General features: G+C 43.3%; 2 long non-coding RNA genes across 2 annotated transcripts in view; one reads left to right on the plus strand and one right to left on the minus strand.

Annotated features, from left to right (window-relative positions):
- Positions 1 to 19,318, minus strand: part of LOC112670254 (uncharacterized) — a 121,331-nt gene that overhangs the window by 55,128 nt on the left and 46,885 nt on the right. The gene's annotated exons all lie outside the window — the stretch shown is intronic.
- On the plus strand, positions 1,996 to 4,832 carry LOC112670270 (uncharacterized). The gene is made up of 3 exons (XR_003142845.3): positions 1,996 to 2,265; positions 3,648 to 4,047; positions 4,564 to 4,832. It is a non-coding gene; the product is annotated as an uncharacterized LOC112670270 (long non-coding RNA).

Raw genomic sequence — 19,318 nt, forward strand, 5'->3', positions numbered from 1 at the left:
AATCCAGTATGGCTAATATTTTTGTTTTCCCGGGATCCCTGGGTGGCGCAGCGGTATAGTGCCTGCCTTTGGCCCAGGGCACGATCCTGGAGACCCGGGATCGAATCCCACGTCGGGCTCCCGGTGCATGGAGCCTGCTTCTCCCTCTGCCTGTCTCTCTCTCTCTCTCTCTCTGTGTGACTATCATAAAAAAAAAAAAATTTAATATTTTTGTTTTCCCATTCTGAGTCCATGGCTAATAGGCTAAGCTCCCGGTGAATGCAACCAGTGACAGTGGGCTAATGGAGACTCTGGTCAGGACCAAGGTGTGCTTTTCAAAGTCTCTTCTGAGACTCCCCCTCTCCCCTAGGTGGATTGAGGTTTAAAGTTACAAATGTTGGAAAGCTCAGGTCTTGGGAGTTACTTAGAAAAAGGAATTCTGTGTGCATTCAGGTGGCCATGCACTGAACCTGCTAATCTCAAAGGCAGAGGCAAAGCCCCTTCAGGCTGGAATTTAGCCCAGGAAATGCTGCAAAGTAGGCTTCTGCTGGAGCAGCAAGCACAACAGGTAATCAGTTGCCAGAGGATAAAAGACAGGCTGGAAGGGGCTCATGGGGGACAAGATACAGACTGATGGGGAAGAAGGCACTTGGTATTCTGGGGAAGGAGGGATTTCAGCAAGAAAATCTGACCTGCCAAATAGTCCACACACTCCTCCAGTAATTTTTTTTTTAAATATGGCTTTTTAAAAAATTCTTATTTATTTATGATAGTCACACAGAGAGAGAGAGAGAGAGAGGCAGAGACACAGGCAGAGAGAGAAGCAGGCTCCACGTGGGATTCGATCCCCGGTCTCCAGGATCGCGCCCCGGGCCAAAGGCAGGCGCCAAACCGTTGTGCCACCCAGGGATCCCCTCCTCCAGTAATTCTAACAAAATGCACAAGCTCATATCTTCAGGAGAGGCAAATGAGCTGAATATATCTGCTGGAACAGAGCTCTATAAAATAGGATTTACTCACCTATAACTCACAGAACAGCCAAATGCAAGGGAAGTGGCTAAGAGCTGAGAGCCACTGATGAAGAATTTATTGGAGTGGTTGTAAGATTATCTCAGGATGCATTTATTTTCCAATTTGTAAATCACAAATGTTCTGGGTCAGGTACAAGAGCTAAATCTGATGCTAAGAGCAGCAGTGTGTAAATCATAACAAACTTTGCTGTCAGAAATTTAGAAACACGAGTATAAATTCAGTTAATTCCCTATTTCCTCCAACATCAAAGCTCATGTTTTTCATGGCCCTATTGCTCTGGGGATGGCCTCTGAGGTGCTACAGACATCCCTGCCAAGACCTGATGGGGTCACTGAGCTCTGAGCTCTAGGTTGTTTCAAAGGTGCACATGTTCTGGGTTTGGAGATAGAGGCTACATAGTGTTGTCATTACAGATTCAGAGAAGGCTCAATCTATAGGACTTTTCCTATCCAAGGCTACAAGGCCTGGACCTTCTCAGGTGAAGTCCACTGACCACCCCCTGCCCCAGGCTCGGGCTTGAGGGGGTTAATGGCAAGGACAGGGAAAAGTGAAGGTTGGCAGCAGCAACTCCAGCAAAACCATAATAACAAGAAAAACAGTGGCAATAGTAACAATAGCACTTATCAGGCCCTTACTATGTACCTGGCCCTCTTCTAAGCACTCCACATGTGTCGATTCATTTCTTTTTTTTTTTTTTAATTTTTTATTTATTTATGATAGTCACACAGAGAGATAGAGAGAGACAGAGAGAGGCAGAGATACAGGCAGAGAGAGAAGCAGGCTCCATGCACTGGGAGCCCGACGTGGGATCCGATCCCGGGTCTCCAGGATCACGCCCTGGGCCAAAGGCAGGTGCTAAACCGCTGTGCCACCCAGGGATCCCTGTGTCAATTAATTTCATCTTCAAAGCGACTCTTTGCAAAAGGTATTAATAATGTCTTTCTCTACAGATGAGGAAACCAAAGCACACAGAGGAAAATCCAAAGGAATCTTCTCATTCATTCTGGGTTCCATCTCAGAGCCTTGGTCTTTGGGGATTCCTTCTTCATCAGACCCCAGTCCTGAGTCGTTAGGCAACCTCAGAGCCAGGCCTAGAGAGGGAATGGGCTGCATTCAATTGGCTGTCTTGTAAATGCCCGCAGGAGGCACGGCCCTGCCAGATCCCAACACTTCTTTGCTGTTCAGCTGCAACAACCATTTGAGAGCCGTTTGCCACTGGTATCCCCTCTGGTGATAGATCCTCCAATAGTTAAAGTAGGTCAGGCCCATCACCAAGCTGGGTGACCCACAACATCTGCTATGGTTTCTCTCTCTCTCTCTCTCTCTCTCTCTCTCTCCAACACACACACACACGCACACACACACACACACACACACACACACACACTAGAATACCCTCTGAGAGCCTCCTGAATGGATGCCCACACATCTCTCCTATTAGACAATAAGCTCTCTGAAGATGCTTTTCAAAGATAAAAATGCAGACAACCTGCCTGCAAGAAATGCACAAACGAGGGAAGTCCTAACCTATAAAGCCCACTCAGGAAAGTGCTAGCTGGGCCTGTTATATCATGTGGAACATCATAAAACCTTTTGCTTTGTGGGAAACACAAAACTCAGACACTTGAGAGTTTTGCCAGGACTGGAATGCACACCTCACTGGGAGGGACTATTGAGAGAGACTGTCTGTCCAGAGATCCCAGCTGGGCCCAGTCCTCCCTGCCCTCTGCTGAATACACAACCAGTGCCTGGTTCTACCTGCGTGGTGCTGTATGCTTCTCATATCCTGTCCTCCAAGGATCCAGTGCACTCTTCCTTCTGACCTCCACTCAAACATCCCTGCCTCATGGAGGCCTGCCCTGGCCTCCAGCCTCGGAGAGGGTTTCACAGCATCCAACTTTTTCCCTCTCATAACACTCAGCATATTTGTGTCCAGCTTATCTAATGTTAGTGTTCCCCACGTGCCTTTCTAGCTGCTTTCCATGAGAGCAGACAGCATGTCTGTCCTGACCCTTTCTGAGTCTCCTGTGCCTTGATACAGGTCATGATACATAGTAGATGCACCATACATGATTGCTAAATGGACTTCAACTAATCAGATGAGCTTACTCTCATTGGGCACATACTTTATGCCAAACACTACTAAATACTATCGCCACGTCACAGGTGGGGAGTATTGATACTGAAGGATCTAGGATCCAGAAGGAGTCCCCCAGGACTAGCCAAAGGGGTTCTTGGCTTTATGTAAGATGGAAATCAAATGTGAACCAGCAGGAAGTAAGATAAGCATTTATTGAAGATATAGACAGAGCAGATACAGGCAGAGTAGTTTGGGAGACTCGAAAAAGATAGAAGCATGAGTCTAGTCTTTGTTCAGGGTCTGATGTTTTTATTGAGGATGGTGTATGTGTCTCCTCAGGCATTCAGGAACCAGTTAGAACACAGACAAAGGTCCAGGTATTATTTCTTGGAGCCAGAGGGCCCTGGCTTTGACATGCCTAGCACCTGTAGTCTGGAATACACATATGATGGCTTCCTCTGGTCATTCTTACCCTGTCTTTCCTTAAATGTTATCTATTTTGGAAAAATAACTAATTCCTTGTCCCTTACAAGGAGGGCATATTCTATTTGCACAGGCATGAGTAAAGTGGGGTGAGGGTGCCGGCCCTAACAAGGATGGAAGCAGGAAAAGGAGCAAAAAGCAGATTCTTCAGTTTCCCTATCTCAGTGTGAGGCACAGAAAGGTCCAACAATTTGTTCAAAATCACACCACTGGAAAGGGTGAAGAGGTGCAAGGAAGATGTGAATTCAGCTGGTCTGACACCAGAATCCAAGTGCTAGACCATGACATTATACACTCTCCTGGACTTCCTTGGCTATTATCCTGCTAACAAGACTCCTAGGCCCTCCCGTTGCCCATAAAAGAAGATCTGTCCTAAGAAGGACCACACATTCCATCAGTCTGTCCTAAGAAGGACCAACCACACATTCCAGCAGTCTGTCCAGATTCAGAGCCCCTTGGGCCTGGGAGACAATGTATGTATGTATGTATGTATGTATGTATTTATTTATTTATTTACTTACTTACTCACTCACTCACTCACTTACTTACCTACTTATTTAAGAGAAAGAACTCGAGCAGGGGTTGAGGCGGAGGGAGAGAATCTTTAAGCAGACTCCCCATGGACCGTGGAGCCAGATACTGGGCTTGATCCCACGACCCATGAGATCATGACCTGAGCCGAAACCAAGAGTCAGATGCTTAATTGACTGAGCCGCCCAGGTGCCCCTTTAATTTAATTAATTAATTATTTTTTAAAAAAGATTTTATTTATTTATTCAGGAGAAACACAGAGAGAGAGAGAGAGAGAGAGGGAGGCAGAGACATAGGCAGAGGGAGAAGCAGGCTCTTTGCAGGGAGCCCGATGTGGGACTCGATCCCAGAACCCTGGGATGACACCCTCAGCCGAAGACAGATGCTCATCCACTAAGCCACCCATGTGTCCCAACAATGCCTTTTTTAATAAATAATACCACACTCTGCCATCACAGGACATGACTGCTACCAGCTGTCTCAGGCCAGCTACTTAAACTTCTCGGGCCTTGGGGTCTTCCACACAGGACCAACACCTTCTCAGGGCATCCTTCAGAAGACCCAACCAGAATGATTCTGGCTCCACACAACTGGACTGAAATTCTCCCACACCATATACTAGCTCTGTGACTCTGAGGTCAAATGACATTTTGAGCCTTCATTCAATTAATGATTGAACTTAAAATCTCTAGTGAGCCCCACTTCAAAGTTTCCATGAACTCAAAATGCTGCCTTTAAAATTGCTATTTTTTAAACTAGAGTTGACCGATTTTGTTCTTGGTATCTGTGTAAGTTTCCAGAGAGACTGAAAAGTAAATACTTTGGAATGAAAGAAACATTTCTGTAATAGGAACAATAGCAACAACAACAACAAAACAACAGCAACACTAGTAAATAAAGACCCTGCATGAAAAAGACTGACATGAACTCACCCCTGGTCCCTCCACCCCTCAGCCTCAATTCCTCAGGCTGCAGGCCAAGTTCTCTGGTGTCTCTTTTTAAAAGATGGAGTCACTGACAGGTCAATGCATTCTACCTCTGATTTTAAGTTGCTGGCATTTCTTTAAGATAGCTCATATATCTGCTAATTTTCTAACTAGGATTTGATTTTTCTGATTCTTACTGACTGATCTTTTTGGGCCAATGTATATTCTATTTTCTGAGGCAAGGTTCACTCTGTTACACTTTTACATCTTAATTCTTATCAGGTCTTAGATCCAGATTTTAGTTTTATACTTGGAACCAGGGGAAGGGATCTAACAACTCTTATGGACCTACCCTTTGCCCACACTTCACATAAGTCATCTTATTTAATTAGTTCAGAGGCTGTGTGAGGTTGACGGTTTTGTTCTCATTGGATGGGTGAGAAAAGTAAGGTCCAGAGAGATTAAATAGCTAACACAAAGCAACAATGGGATGAATATCTCTATTAGAACCTTTTCAGTTCTATGTGTCAGAAACCCAATTCAGACTGGCTTATCAAGGAAGTGGCTTATTGATTCCCACCACTGAGTGACACAGGGTAGATTCAGGTAGGTCCCAAAATGCTGTACTTAGGACTGTCCTGGCTCTGATTCAGGAGCCAACAATCTGGCCCTCACCTTGTGGAATCAAGACGGCTGTCAGCATTTCCTTTCCACCTGATGTTCTCAGCGACCTCAGCAGGAAGAACATTTCTGTTTTTTTTTTTTTTTAACACTTCTGTTTTTAAATTAATCCATCAAAGATCCAGAACTGAATCTCACTGGCCTGGCTTGGGTGCCATGCTCATCCCTCGACAAATTCTGTGGCCATGTGTAGGTGAAGTTCTCACTTTCCTGGGCTCAGGAAGGAGGGTGGGAAACACATCTGACCACATGGCCTGAAGAGGAGAAGTGTATTTTCAAAGTAAAGTTAGGGGAGCTATTTTCAATTCAAGGGGAATAGATGCTGGAAAGGCAGCAACACATGTAATGGTGCTCAGCCCAATATCCACAGCTGTCTGCCCCTGGGCCTCCCTGAAGGGGGATGCATGGTCCTGGCTTGGGCAGTCACTCCATTCAGAAGGTGAGAAAGATGGCGCTCTTCAAACAACTTTTCTTTGCCCTAAATCCTTAAGCTTTCTGAGTTATCAGGTAGTAAAAATGGAAAGCAGACTTGTTTTTCCTCCATGCCTAGGGGAGAGCTCCAGAAGTTCTCCCCTTTTTACTCTGAGATGAAGCCCTTGTCCAACTGCTGACCCAGAGGCTCTGAGTTCAGGTCAAGCTCCTCCTCTGAGGAAATGAATTACGTGGTACACAGTCAGATCTCACCAACGGCATTGAGGACCTTGCTTCTAGTCCCTCACACACTCTAGGTCACCCATATTTCACCTAGGCAAAGTCCTCAGGCTCTGGAGCAGGGTTACCTGAATGAGTGTTGCAAATCCTTCACGTTCTTTGACCCCTCACAGATTACTTAACCTCTCTGTGCCTCAGTTTGCCTTTTCTATAAATAATGTAGGTAAAATGCTTAGCACAGTGCCTAGAGCATACCCAGTGCTAATTAAGCATTATCTCTTATTATAATTATTACCTCATTTGGCGTTGTAAAAAACAAAATGGGTTAACACATAAACAGTGATAGGCACATAGTAAACGCTTAATAGATGTTTGTTGTTACATTACTTAAAGAACAGTAAGACACAGGGACCCTTATTTTGTGGTCAGTCTCACAACCTCAGCTGGCTGTTAAAATCAGAAAGCTTTTAAAATACTCATGTTTGAGATCTGAAGGCCCATTAGGCCTCAGCCTTGCCTGCTCTGAAACCACCTGGAGGAGCTTTAGTAGCTACAGATGTCTGAGCCCTGCCCCAGAGACTGATGTAAACAGTCTGTAGTCAGTCGCCTTGGCATTGGGACATTTCACAGCTTCCCAGGTGATTTTAATGGGTGGCCAGAGCTGTGAACTTCTGGCAGTGGTTCTAGCCGGGTGATTCTCAGACTGATGGGGTGCAAAAAACTCTGAGAGTCCTGAATATGGTCCCCTCAAGGACCTCCAGTGGGTGTCAAGCCAAGAAGCAACTGGTGGTGATCACAAACTCCAATCAAAGGCTCGGCACCCTGAGAGCAGGGCCCTGCTCAGAGGGTTCATGCAAACATTAGTGTTCCAGGGGAAGGAAAAAGGTACTGTTCCAACCAGCTGGCCTGCCTTATTTGGGAATCAAGAAACCCTAGGTCTGACCCTGGCCAAGATCAAAATCTTCAAGTTTACTAGATGTGATTTCCTTTGGTGAGAGCTATGTCCTTCACTCATTGATGTGTGGGCTTCACAGTCTACAGGGGGATGTGGAGATGGAAACAAGAAGGTCCTGTAGAGGTACCTTGTTTACATGGTGTCAATGGTGTTTGCTGAGACAGGGAGCAAAGCCAAATCACAGGTTTGTAGCAGGGTGTGTTTGGGGGTGGGGATGTGAAGTACAGAGTCATTCATCTTTGCATCTAACATAATAGCTGTCATCCTTGGCTACGCACGCAAAACCCCTGGGAGCCTTTACAAATATCTGCAGTCCAATCCCTACCCCAAGACTTGCTGCTTTATGGCTGACCCTTGAACAACAGGGGTTTGAACTGCATGGGGGTCCACTTACATGCAGATTTTTTTCAATACAATCCAGTACTATAAGTGTATTTTCTCTTCTTTATGATTTCCTGAATAACATTTTCTTTTCTCTAGCTCACTTTATCATAAGAATACAGTATATAATACACATAACATGCATCATGTGTTCATTAACTGTTTATGTTATCAGTAAGGCTTCCAGTCAACAATAGGCTGTTAGTAGTTACATTTTAGGGAAGTCAAAAGTTAGACATAGATTTTTGACCACCTGTGTGGGGTGGGCGAGTGGGGGAGGGTGAGTGTCAATACCCCTAACCCCTAGGTTGTTCAAGGGTCAATTCTATTTGGTCTGAGGGTGAGTCCTCCAGGTGCATCTTGCATGCAGCCAAACTCACAACTGCTCAAATCCTTAGTATAGGACCTGAACAATGGAAGGACTGGGTGTGGCAAGTGACCTAAGAATGGGTCCTTATTATGGAGAAACCCAGGGGCACAGGGTCAAGCCCCTCTAGCTTCTGGGATGGTTTCTGACGGGCACTGGTCTGTGTTAAGTGCTATGGCGGGGAGGAAAGGACACCTAAGGACGGAGTGTGGGGCAGGAGGAAGAGCTCTTATTTTTGTGGCCTTGTCCATTTTGAACATATTTCCTTTGAACTCTTACATAAAACAGGAAAAGAAGGACTAGAATCAGATGATATCCTTCTATTGTGAGCTCAGCTAGAGTTGCAGATCTAAGGATCCTGCACCAAATGACTCTCCCCTATAAGCTACCCAAGGATCCCCAGAGTGTCCTGACCCTTAGAAATAGGAGGCTGGTGTTGAGAGCCAGGGGAGATCCTGGATGAGTAACTACACAAAGGGGCTCAGTCCTGGGGGAAGGCAGGGCTGGGCAGAAGCTACAGGCTGCAGATGTATTATTCCTGAAGCACCTCTCTGAAGACGCAGGCTGTTCCCATGGTAATTTGAGTCAAACCATGGGGGAAGTAGCTCATCACTGCATGGTCAGTTAGACATAATATGTGATTTTAGATAACTTTCTTTGACTGAATCTGTTATCAAAAATCATTTCCACCTCTGGAGTTTACATTGCTATTTTTTAAAGAGAAAAACTGTGGAAAAGTGCATCCTTATGAAAATATCCCCCACTTTCTATTCTCTCTGTTTCTCCCTCCCTCTCTCCCTCACTCTCTCTTCTCTCTGCTTTGAAGCCATCAAATTGATTCAGCTCAAGGCTAAATATAGGGATGACTAACAATGATTTCCACAAGAGCCTTAGAAATCGCTTGTAAGCGAGCAAACGGAAAATAGATTATCCAGCAACCACATCAACCAGCGTTTGAGACAACAACCTAAATCCAGCCACTGAAGTGAAATGAAAAGTAATGCTCTTTCCTCAGACGGCCTGTCAGCTGCATCGCCTGAGCAGGAAGAAGGAAATATATGGATGGTGTGTAATGCCCTCAAGACTGGCTCTGGCTGTGGTGGTAATTCCTAGTTGGAGCTGTCACCTGGGAGGGGCTAGGGGGCTAGGGGGCTGGGGTGAGTGTCCATTTCCACATTGGCATTGCAGTGAGTTTTCTAGAAATTAGGCAGTTTATGAGATGTGGCTATATTTATCAGAAAGAGACTTTCCATACATTTCACATCCCTGCAGAGGCCTGGAATATTAGAAACAGCAGGTCAGAGAGGGCAAAGGGAATAGCTGGGTGATGGTGTGAGTCTGGTCCAGAATTGCGATCAAAACAGCCCTTGTGGACTGTGGAAGCTTCCCTGAACCAACCCCCTTATTAACCTGTTCAAAACACTGTGACTGCTTGTGCCTGGAAGCTGTCTGGTACCACACCGATGCCTGGGCAAGAAGGGCTCCTGCCCTTAGCTCTGTGTCCTCAAGGGCCCTACTCTGTACCCCAGGAGGTAAGAGGCCTGGAGATCAACAGGACATGTAAACCCAAAGGCCCCACCTCATCTTCTATAGAAAACAATGTTCTCTAAAAGACTAAAAACAATGGTTTACAAGCTAAAACTGTGAACCAAGTCACTTGTTTTCATATAACTCATAGGTTAAGAATGGTTTTCATATTTTTAAATGGTTGGAAAAATCAAAAGAAGAATAACATGAAAATCACCTAAGATTCACATTTCAGTGTCCATAGGTAAAGTGTCCATCTTATTCTAATAAGAATACAGAATGTTCTTTCATCTACACAGTGGTGTGACTGTCCATAACCACAGGGGCAGGAGTTAAATAGTTATGATAGAAACCTGCATGATCCACAAAGCCCAAAATGTGTACGATGTGCCCATTTACAGAAAGTTTTCAGACCCTGGGTCTACACCATCCTCAGTTTACCTGGGACTCCACCTTACCTGCCCACAAGGCCCTAAACCCCCTAAACAGGGGCAGGGAGTGGGGTTAGGGCCCTCTCTGGGTTTTCTTCTTGGGGGTGGACCAGGCCTCCTCAGGGTAGCCAAGGGGTGACTTTGCAGGGAGCACAGATGGAGCTTAGCACCATCTGTGCCAGATGCCTTGTTGTGCAAGAAGTGGGTGTGGGAAGATAAAACTGGCAGGTGGAGGGTAGGGACCTCCAACTGGCCCCATCTGGATACAGTGTTCCAGGATCCAATATTAAAACTTGTCCTCCTGGGTTTGTCAGGACAGAAAGACTATATTCTGTGTTAGAGTTAGCTTGCTGTGCACACTTTAAACAGGGGTCTCCATTTGTGCTAATGCCCTGGGGTTCAATGTCACTTAGGCAACGGTGGGGGTGAGGGTCCCTAGACTACTCCTTTCTGTTCCCACCAGTGGGGGTGCTCTTCACCCAGAGCCACAGGGATTCTTCCCAATTCTACTCTGGCTGGATGTACTTGCTATCACATTTACATAATTTCTTTCAGTACTTACAAATTAATGACACATGAGTATGAAAATCAAGAGCTTTGTTGTTGGCACAAAAAAGGCAAATTTCTAAAAAAAAAAAAAACAATGGTATTGAAATAAGTGCAGGCAAGACAAGCGTACATGATTGGGAAAAATTTAAGTATTGAAAGGATTCTGCACTTTGCTTCTTATATGCATATAAAGCTTTGCTCCATTTTTAGAACCCAAACTGAGAGTGCAGCCATTTATTACACTTGTAACTTATATAAGGGAAAGAATATGAAGGTTCAATCAAAAGGACAAGACCCTTGACCCTACAGGCAAATCAGCATGCACTGATGTGCTTTACATTAAAGGCTTTAATATCTTTATCACTGCTTGCAATTTCCCACTTAACATTGTTGATTAACACTTCAGTGACCAATTCTATAGAAGATGCCATCTTGTACTATTATATGGGACATGGTACTAAAAGATACTAAAAGCTTTACGGGCTTCATTTCAATTAATTCTCACAAAAGTCGAATACGATAGATGCGAGTATAACCACAGAAAATGCAATGAAACTCAGGGTGAGGCACTTGCCCAAAGGCATACACAGCTAGTGATGAGAGATTTGAACTCAAGTCCACCTGACTCGGAGTTCGAGGGCTTAACTTCTATGCCATGCTCCACATGTGTGTGCAGTATGTGCAAACACATGAATGAATGATGACCCACAAACCCGAAGCTCCCACTAACTGGATGCTGTAGGGGAGTCAGGGTGCCAGGCAGAAGCACAAAAAAGCCACAGGCAATGCCTGGCACAACATCCTAGAGCACTGTTTCTATTTGATGGTAAACAATAGAAAATGTCAAAAAAACATATTAAAGTGAACTTGTAAATATCATGGAATGAGACGCAAAATAATGAACCAAATACAAAACAGACTTCCCAGAACTCTGAAGTTGTGGGCTGCTTTGGCCTATATCCCCACAACCTGCGGGGACCACTGCTCTTACAGGCCCTTAGGTGGAAATGCGGGGAAGCACAGTCCTGTGGAGTATTAGAATTGCCTCCCTCTGGGGAGCCAGGGCATAGGGGCACAAGATTCCCCAACAGGTGAAGAGCCTGAAAGAGTCTTGGGGTGGAAAATCCAGGATTAGGGGTTTTAGGCAAGCCAGAGCAATAGTGAGGGCCCACTGTGCCCTGAACCCACTGGGCCTATAGAAGCCTTTCTAGCAAGTTCTTTGATCTTCACATAGCCTCTCCCATTGACAGAAACTGTTGGGTTTATGACTTATGTTAAGTGTCCTGACCTCCATCTCATTTAGTACAGGCCCTGGCAACACATGTCTAATGAATTGATCAAGGTCCCAGGGCACTGAGGAATGAATGCTGAGCTGTTCCTGGAAGTGAGCCAGGAATAGTGATGTCTACTTCTGTGCAGCTGTGGAATGCATTCAATTATTCAGTGAATATGACAACGTTGTGAAGTCTGCAGGAAGAGCCTGAGGCTCTGAGAACTTACCTGTCCTGCTCAAAGTCATAGAACTGATGACCTCAGACTCAAGGCACTTACTGGCTCGGTTAGTAAGCTTGGACAAGTTGGATTTCTCCAGGACTCAGTTTGCTCATTGACAGAATGGGATTAACAGGGCTGTTAGGAAGATTCCATGACACAGGGTGAAGATTAAATGATACAAGGTGTGTAGAGTGCCTCCAGTATGAACAGGGACACCACTGCCTGATAACTGTTAGCTATTTTAACACAACTTATAGCTGCTCCTGAGAGAGGCAGCTGGGTAAGGAGGAGATACACAGCACTGTGAGATATAATCCTATAAGTGGTTTGTAACATGGATCTGACCATACAGAGTGGAGTTACTGACCAAAAGGATAATAATTCTACATAGAGCTGCTTCTATGAATTCATGGAATTATTCCTCTTAATATCCCATCCTGTGAAAGAAAGTTGAGACTCAGAGAAATGAAGTAATTTTCTTAAAACACCTCAGTGTGAAAGAGTGGAAGAATGATCATAACTGCCTCTATAAGCCTCTGGGCTTCACTGTGGAGGCAGAACTGGGCCTGGACAGCAGTGGAGGGCCTGAGGCCACCAAGGACAAGCCAGTGCCTGCCCGCCACCAATAACAACTGGCATTGTGTCAGGTGAGGGCCTCTGGAGAGGGTAAGGATAGAGCTCATGTTGCCAGACTCCATAGTTGAGTCCTCCCACCTCCCTTTTCACCTTAGCTTCCTCTAAAATCACGTACCTTGCCAAGATGCAGAGCTAGAAAGTTCATAAATCAGAGAATCGCTGAGTGGCAAACAAACTGGTTTCAGAACTGCAAGAAAGGAAGTGACACTTCCCCAAGGGCTGCAAAGATGCTGTTTGTGAGAAAAGTGAGAGGGACATGGCACCAGGCCCACGAAGAGACAGGTACTTCTGCAGAAGGGCTTAAGTCCCAGTCCAAGTCTGCAAGCACCTTAATTATCCATGGCTCCAGGAGCCTCTGCTTTGGCTTCCATGTCCACTCCTCACCTGCTGCTTGGCCACATCACATCCTGCTTTTGTCTGCTCACTACCTTCTGTCACACACAGTATGAATTCACATTTTATGACCACACTGTCCACTTCTCCTTCCACTTCTCCTGCCACTTTTACTAACTACACTGGCTTCTAACCTGCCTGAGAAACCTCAGGCTTGCTCCTGCCTCAAGACTCTGTACTGGTGTTCCTTCTGTCCATATCCCCATTCCTCTACCTCTGCAAACAGCTGATTCCTCTTGTTGCTCAGGTTTCAAGTCAACTATTACCTCTTCAGAGTTTTTCCCTCACCTCCCAATTTAAGTTATACTCTGAGGTTAATCACCATTTTAAGTCTTCTTCATGAAGTCTTAAAAATCACCACCTTCTAGGCTCAGGTGGTTAAGCGGTTGCCTTCAGCTCATGCCCTGGTCTCAGGGTCCTAGGATCCAGCCCTACATGGGGCTTCCTGTTTAGCGGGAAGCCTGTTTCTCCCTTTCCCTCTGCCCCTTCCCCTGCTCATGATCTCTCTCTCTCTCTCTCTCACTTTCTCAAATAAATAAAAAAAAAGTCTTTTTAAAAAATCACCACATAAAATGATTTTGATATTTCTTTCTCTCTCTGAAGCAAAGACCTTGCCCCACTTGTTTACTCTAGGGTTAGAATGGGGCCTGGAGAGTAAGCACTCAATGAATCGTTGCTGAATCTGCAAACAAATCAGCATAGGAATGAAGACTTCTGAAACCAGCAGTGAGCACACCTTGCTGGCAGGTGCCGCCTGGCTCTGGGCAGCCCTCATGGCTGTGGTCCATGCTCAAGCCATCCCCTAGGTTTGCCGCTGGGGGCCATAGGAAGATGGAACAGATGGGTAGGTGAGAGAGGATATCAAAATTCCTTGAGCTTTGATTTATTTTTAATTCTGAAAGACTAGCTACCCTCATCTTGAATTAATCTTGTACATCCAGTAGCCCAAATCCTAACCTTAGAATCCTAAGCAATTAGTCATGTGAGATTAGAAGTGATGCAGAAAGGAAGGACAGTTGGCTTAAGAGCTAGGAGACCTGGATGTGGGTTCCAGCTCCATCTTTACATGCTGGGTGACTCCAAGTAACCACAGAGCATCTGGATCTCCTCTCTGGAAAATGGTTGAGTGTGTGAATTTGGGAGTCATATAACCTTAGGTCTGAATATGAATTAGGCCAGCTACTAAGTGAGGTATACAGCTTACTTAACCTCTCTTTGTCCCAGTTCCCTTATCTATGACATGGAAATCTTAAAACCATCTCAGAGTGGGGGCATCAAGATTAAGTAAGCTGATGCTTGTCAGATGTACTGTTCTGTGACTGGCACATACTGTCTTCACTGCTGTGACCTCTGGATACCAAGCGGAGGATGTGGCTGTCATCTTCTAAGCTGACAAGTAAACCCTCACCATTTACATAATCCTTTAGCTGGGGTAGTTCTCAAAGGGTAGGCTCTGGAACAGCAGTATCAGTATCACCTGGGAACTTGTTATAAAAGCAAATTCTCAGGCCCCATCCCGACCTAATGAACCAGAAACTCTGGGGGTGGTACCCAGCAATCTAGGTTTTAACAAGCCCTTCCACATGATTCTGATACCCAAGTAAGCTGAAAACCGCAGCTTCAGCCCCAATCTCCTTAACACTAGCTTCACATTAGAATCATCTGACGTACTTTAAGATTATGCTACTGCCTGCCCCCAAATGCAGTGATTCCCATTTAGTTGGTCTGTGAAAGGACTCAGGCGTTGGTATTTCTGAAAGCTCCCTCAGTGATTCATAGACAGTTGGGCCTGAACACTCCACCTGTCCCACTGCCTACTGTAGAAATGGATTTGTTTCCATCCCTGGAGGTTGATCACTCTGTGATCATTTGAAATTCCTTATGATGACAGACATCCACATCTTAATCAGGAACTGTTTAATTCACATTATGAAAAACTATATGCCCCTCAATTGGACAATACAGAAGACATGGATAAATTCCTGGAAACATAACCTTCCAAAATTGAATCAGGAAGAAAAAGAAAATTTGAAGAAACATATTACCAGCAATGAAACTGAATCAGTAATCAAAAAACTCCCAACAAAAAAGGTCTAGAATTGGATAACTTTATAAGTGAAATACACCAATATTTAATAAGAGTTAATATCTATTCTTCTAAAACTATTCCAAAAAATAGAGGAGGAAGGGAAGCTTCCAAATTCATTCTACGAGGCAAGCATTACCCTGATACCAAAGCCAGACAAAGACATCACACAAAAAAATTAGAGGCCACCTATCTCTGATGAACATAGATGTAAAAATCCTCAATATTAGAAAACCAAATCCAACAATACATTAAAAAAAAATCATTCACCATGATCAAGTAGGATTTTTTCCAGAGATGCAAGCATGGTTCCATATTCACACATCAATCAATGCAATACATCTATCAATAAGAGGAAGGACAAAAGCCACATAATCATTTTAACAGACGCAGAAAAATATGACAACATACAACATCCACAATAAATATTCTCAACAAAGTAGGGTTAGAGGGAATATACTTTAACATCATAAAGGCCATATATGAAAAATCCACAGCTAACATCATATTCAGTGGTGAAAACTGAGAAGGTTTCCTCTAAAATGAAGAACAACAGAAGGTTGTCTACCCTTGCCACTTTTATTCAACATAGTACTAGAAATCCTAGCCAAGAGGCATCCAAATGTAAGGAAGAAGTACAACTTTTACTATTTTCAGATGACATGATACTATATAGAGAAAATCCTAAAGACTCTACCAAAAAATTACTAGAACTGATAAATGAATTCAGTAAAGTCACAGGATACAAAATTAATATACAGAAATCTGTTGCACTTATATACACTAATAATGATGTAGCAGAAAGAAAAGTTATTAAAACAATCTCATTCACAATTGCATCAAAAACAATAAAATGCTTAAGAATAAACTTAACCAAGGAGGTTAAAGACCTGTACTCTGAAAACATAAAATGATGAAAAAATTGAAGTGACACAAACAAATGCAAAGATACTCCATGCTCGTAGATTAGAAGCATGAACAAATATTATTAAAATGTCCATACTACCCAAGCCAAACTACAGATTTAATGCAATTCTTATCAAAACACCAATAATATTTTTCACAAAACTAGAATAAATAATCCTAAAATTTGTATGGAACTATTTTGGGGGAAAGACTCCAAATAGCCAAAGCAATCTTGAGAATGAAGAACAAAGCTGGAGATATCACAATTCCAGATTTCAAGAAACACTACAAAGCTGTAGTGATCAAAACAGTATGGTCCTGGCACAAAAATAGACATATAGATCAAAAGAACAGAACAGAGAGCTCAGAAATAAACCCACCATCACAATGTTAATCTGTGACAAAGGAAGAAAGAATATACAATGGGGAAAAGACACTCTCTTCAACAAATGGTACTGGGAAAACTGGACAGCTACATGCAAAAGAATAAAATTGGACCACTTCCTTATACTATTCACAAAAATAAGTTAAAAATGGATTCAAGACCTAAATGTGAGACCTGAAGCCATAAAACTCCTAGAAGACCACATAGGCAGTAATTTCTTTGACATTGACCATAGAAACATTTTTCCAAATATGTCTTTCCAGTCAAGAGAAACAAAAGCAAAATTAAACTATCAGGATTAGACCAAAGTAAAAAACTTTTGCATAACAAAACAAAAAGGCAGTCCACTGATCAACAAAATAAAAAGGCAACCTCCTGAATGAGAGAAGATATTTGCAAATGATATATTCAATCAGGGGTTAATCTCCAAAATATAAAAAGAACTTATGCAACTCAACACCAAAAAACCCACAAATAATCCAATTAAAAATAGGTAGAGGATATGAATAGATATTTTTCCAAAGAAGACACACAGCCAACAAACACAGAAGATGCTCGACATCACTAATCATCAGGAAAATGCAAATCAAAACCACAATGATATATCACATTACACCTGTCAGAATGGCTAAAATAAAAAACAAAAAGTAAAAGTGTTGGGGGGAAAGGAACCCTTGTGGACTGCTGGTGGGAATGCAAACTGGTATAGCTACTGTGGAAGACAGTATGGAAGTTTATCAAAAAGTTAAAAATAGAATTAAAATATTATCCAGTAATTCCACTACTGAGTATACACCAAGGAAAACAAAAACACCAATTTGAAAAGATACACGCACCTCTAAGTTTATTGCCGTGTTCTTTATAATAGCCAAGATACAGAAGCAGCCCAAGTGTCTGTCCATAGGTGAATAGATCAAGATGTGGTACACACACACACACACACACACACACACACACACACAATGAAATATTACTCAGCCATAAAAAAGAACGACATCTTGCCATGTGCAACAACATGGATGAACCTAGAGGGCATGATATTAAGTGAAATAAGTCAGAGAAAAGGCATAAACCATTTGATTTCAGTTATATGTAGAATTTAAGAAACAAAACAAATGAATAAAAAAAGAGATAAACAAAAAGCACTCTTAAATACAGAGAACAAACCGATGGTTGCCAGAGGGAAGGTGGGTTGGGGGCAGGGTAAAAAATGGTTAATTCAACTATATTTATGCAGTGCCAGCTTTCTCCTGGGTCTTAGAGGCATAGAAGATACTTCCAGTCCTTTTAAGAACTTTGTGATTTAGGTGTTCAATTACAGAACAAAGAACTAACAGTAAAGAGTGATAATGTTGCCCTTTCTTGTGCCCACAATTAACTGGGTGACTTAAAGCAGGTCACATGAGCTCCCTGGATCTGCACTGGAAACACATTGTACCACTTCTTAGGGAAGGTGAGAGTATAGAATGAGAAAATGTTTGTGAAAAATACAAAGCATGGCATACATATAAGATGATACTATATTATGTATTATTTATTGGCTTTGTTTTTCTCTTCATGGTCCTGAACACAGACTGCAGATAGCCAGTTAGAAACTCATGACATTAACTGGGGATTCATCTATATCCCAATCACTTTCTTCTACAGATGAGGAAATGGAAGTTCAGAGGGAGCATTTGCTTTGCCCAAAGAAACATGTGGGTCACAGGACCAAGCCGTGAAACTCTGGCCAGAAGTCTCCAAGCCTCCAAATATATCACTCCCAAGAGAGACCTATGGGAAGGATATTGATAAACGGAAGACCACCAGGCCCTGAATCCATCTGCCAGCTGGAGGACTGCTGCAGGGGAAGGCTCTGGATACACAGAGTTTTCATATTTGAGGAACTGGCCTGAGGAAGAACAGAGATTGTTCTGTAGGATGTCAGAGGGTAGCAGAACAGAGTACATCTTAACATAGAGAAGGCAACAAAAAAATAGAACAGTGCTATCTTGGGGGCTAGTGAGTTTCCTGAGACAGGAGGTATTCCTATATGCTAGGCAACAAACTCAGAAAATCTATAACCTGAATCTTTTAAGGCTCATTGTAGCATTGGGGAGAGGTTGGATTCCATTAGTGCTTTTTGATTATGGCTGTCCATTGAAATCACCTGAGGAGCTTTTCAAACATACAGATGCCCAGGCCCCAATTGTGGTCATTTAAAATCAGAATCTCTGGGGTAGGGAGCAGGCATGATATTTTTCTCAAGTTCCCCCAGACGATTCTAATGTGCAGCTGGAGTGTGGCACCGCTAGACTAGATTGGTCTTTAAAGTAACTTCCAAATTTGAGATTCTATGATTCTAAGAAATTCCCTTTGGCAGGAAGGGAACAGCACCCCCCACCCCAACCAACCAATATGTCATTTCCTTTAGTAGCTTTGAGTTAGCTGGTACTAAGAATTCTTTTTTACAGGGGTTGAAAAAGGCCACTTATGTGGACAACCTGAGCTGGAAACGATGGGTTTCACTTCTCAGCATGATGGTGATCATTCTATTCCTAAAATAGAATATTATGAAAATCCAGGGTCTTTGTTTTTCAGTTTAAACTAAAGTCTGACTTCTCTGGAAATGTTATATGTGAGGGCTTATTGGGATTTCCCAAGGAAACATTTCTGCAGACAAGATTTCATCAAACCTAATCCACATCTCCATCAGATTGCCTGTTAAAGGGGTCTTACACTCAACACAGTTAACCATAGGCCTTTACTCTCTACATCTAGCCCAGTGACATCAAGACCCACATTCTCACTCACTCCAGGTAAACTCCTCATCATATTCTGTAGAATCAGACCAAAACGCTCTTCC

Source organism: Canis lupus, chromosome 10 (genome assembly GCF_003254725.2).
Source record: "Canis lupus dingo isolate Sandy chromosome 10, ASM325472v2, whole genome shotgun sequence".
In the NCBI taxonomy this organism is placed as follows: Eukaryota; Metazoa; Chordata; class Mammalia; order Carnivora; family Canidae; genus Canis; species Canis lupus.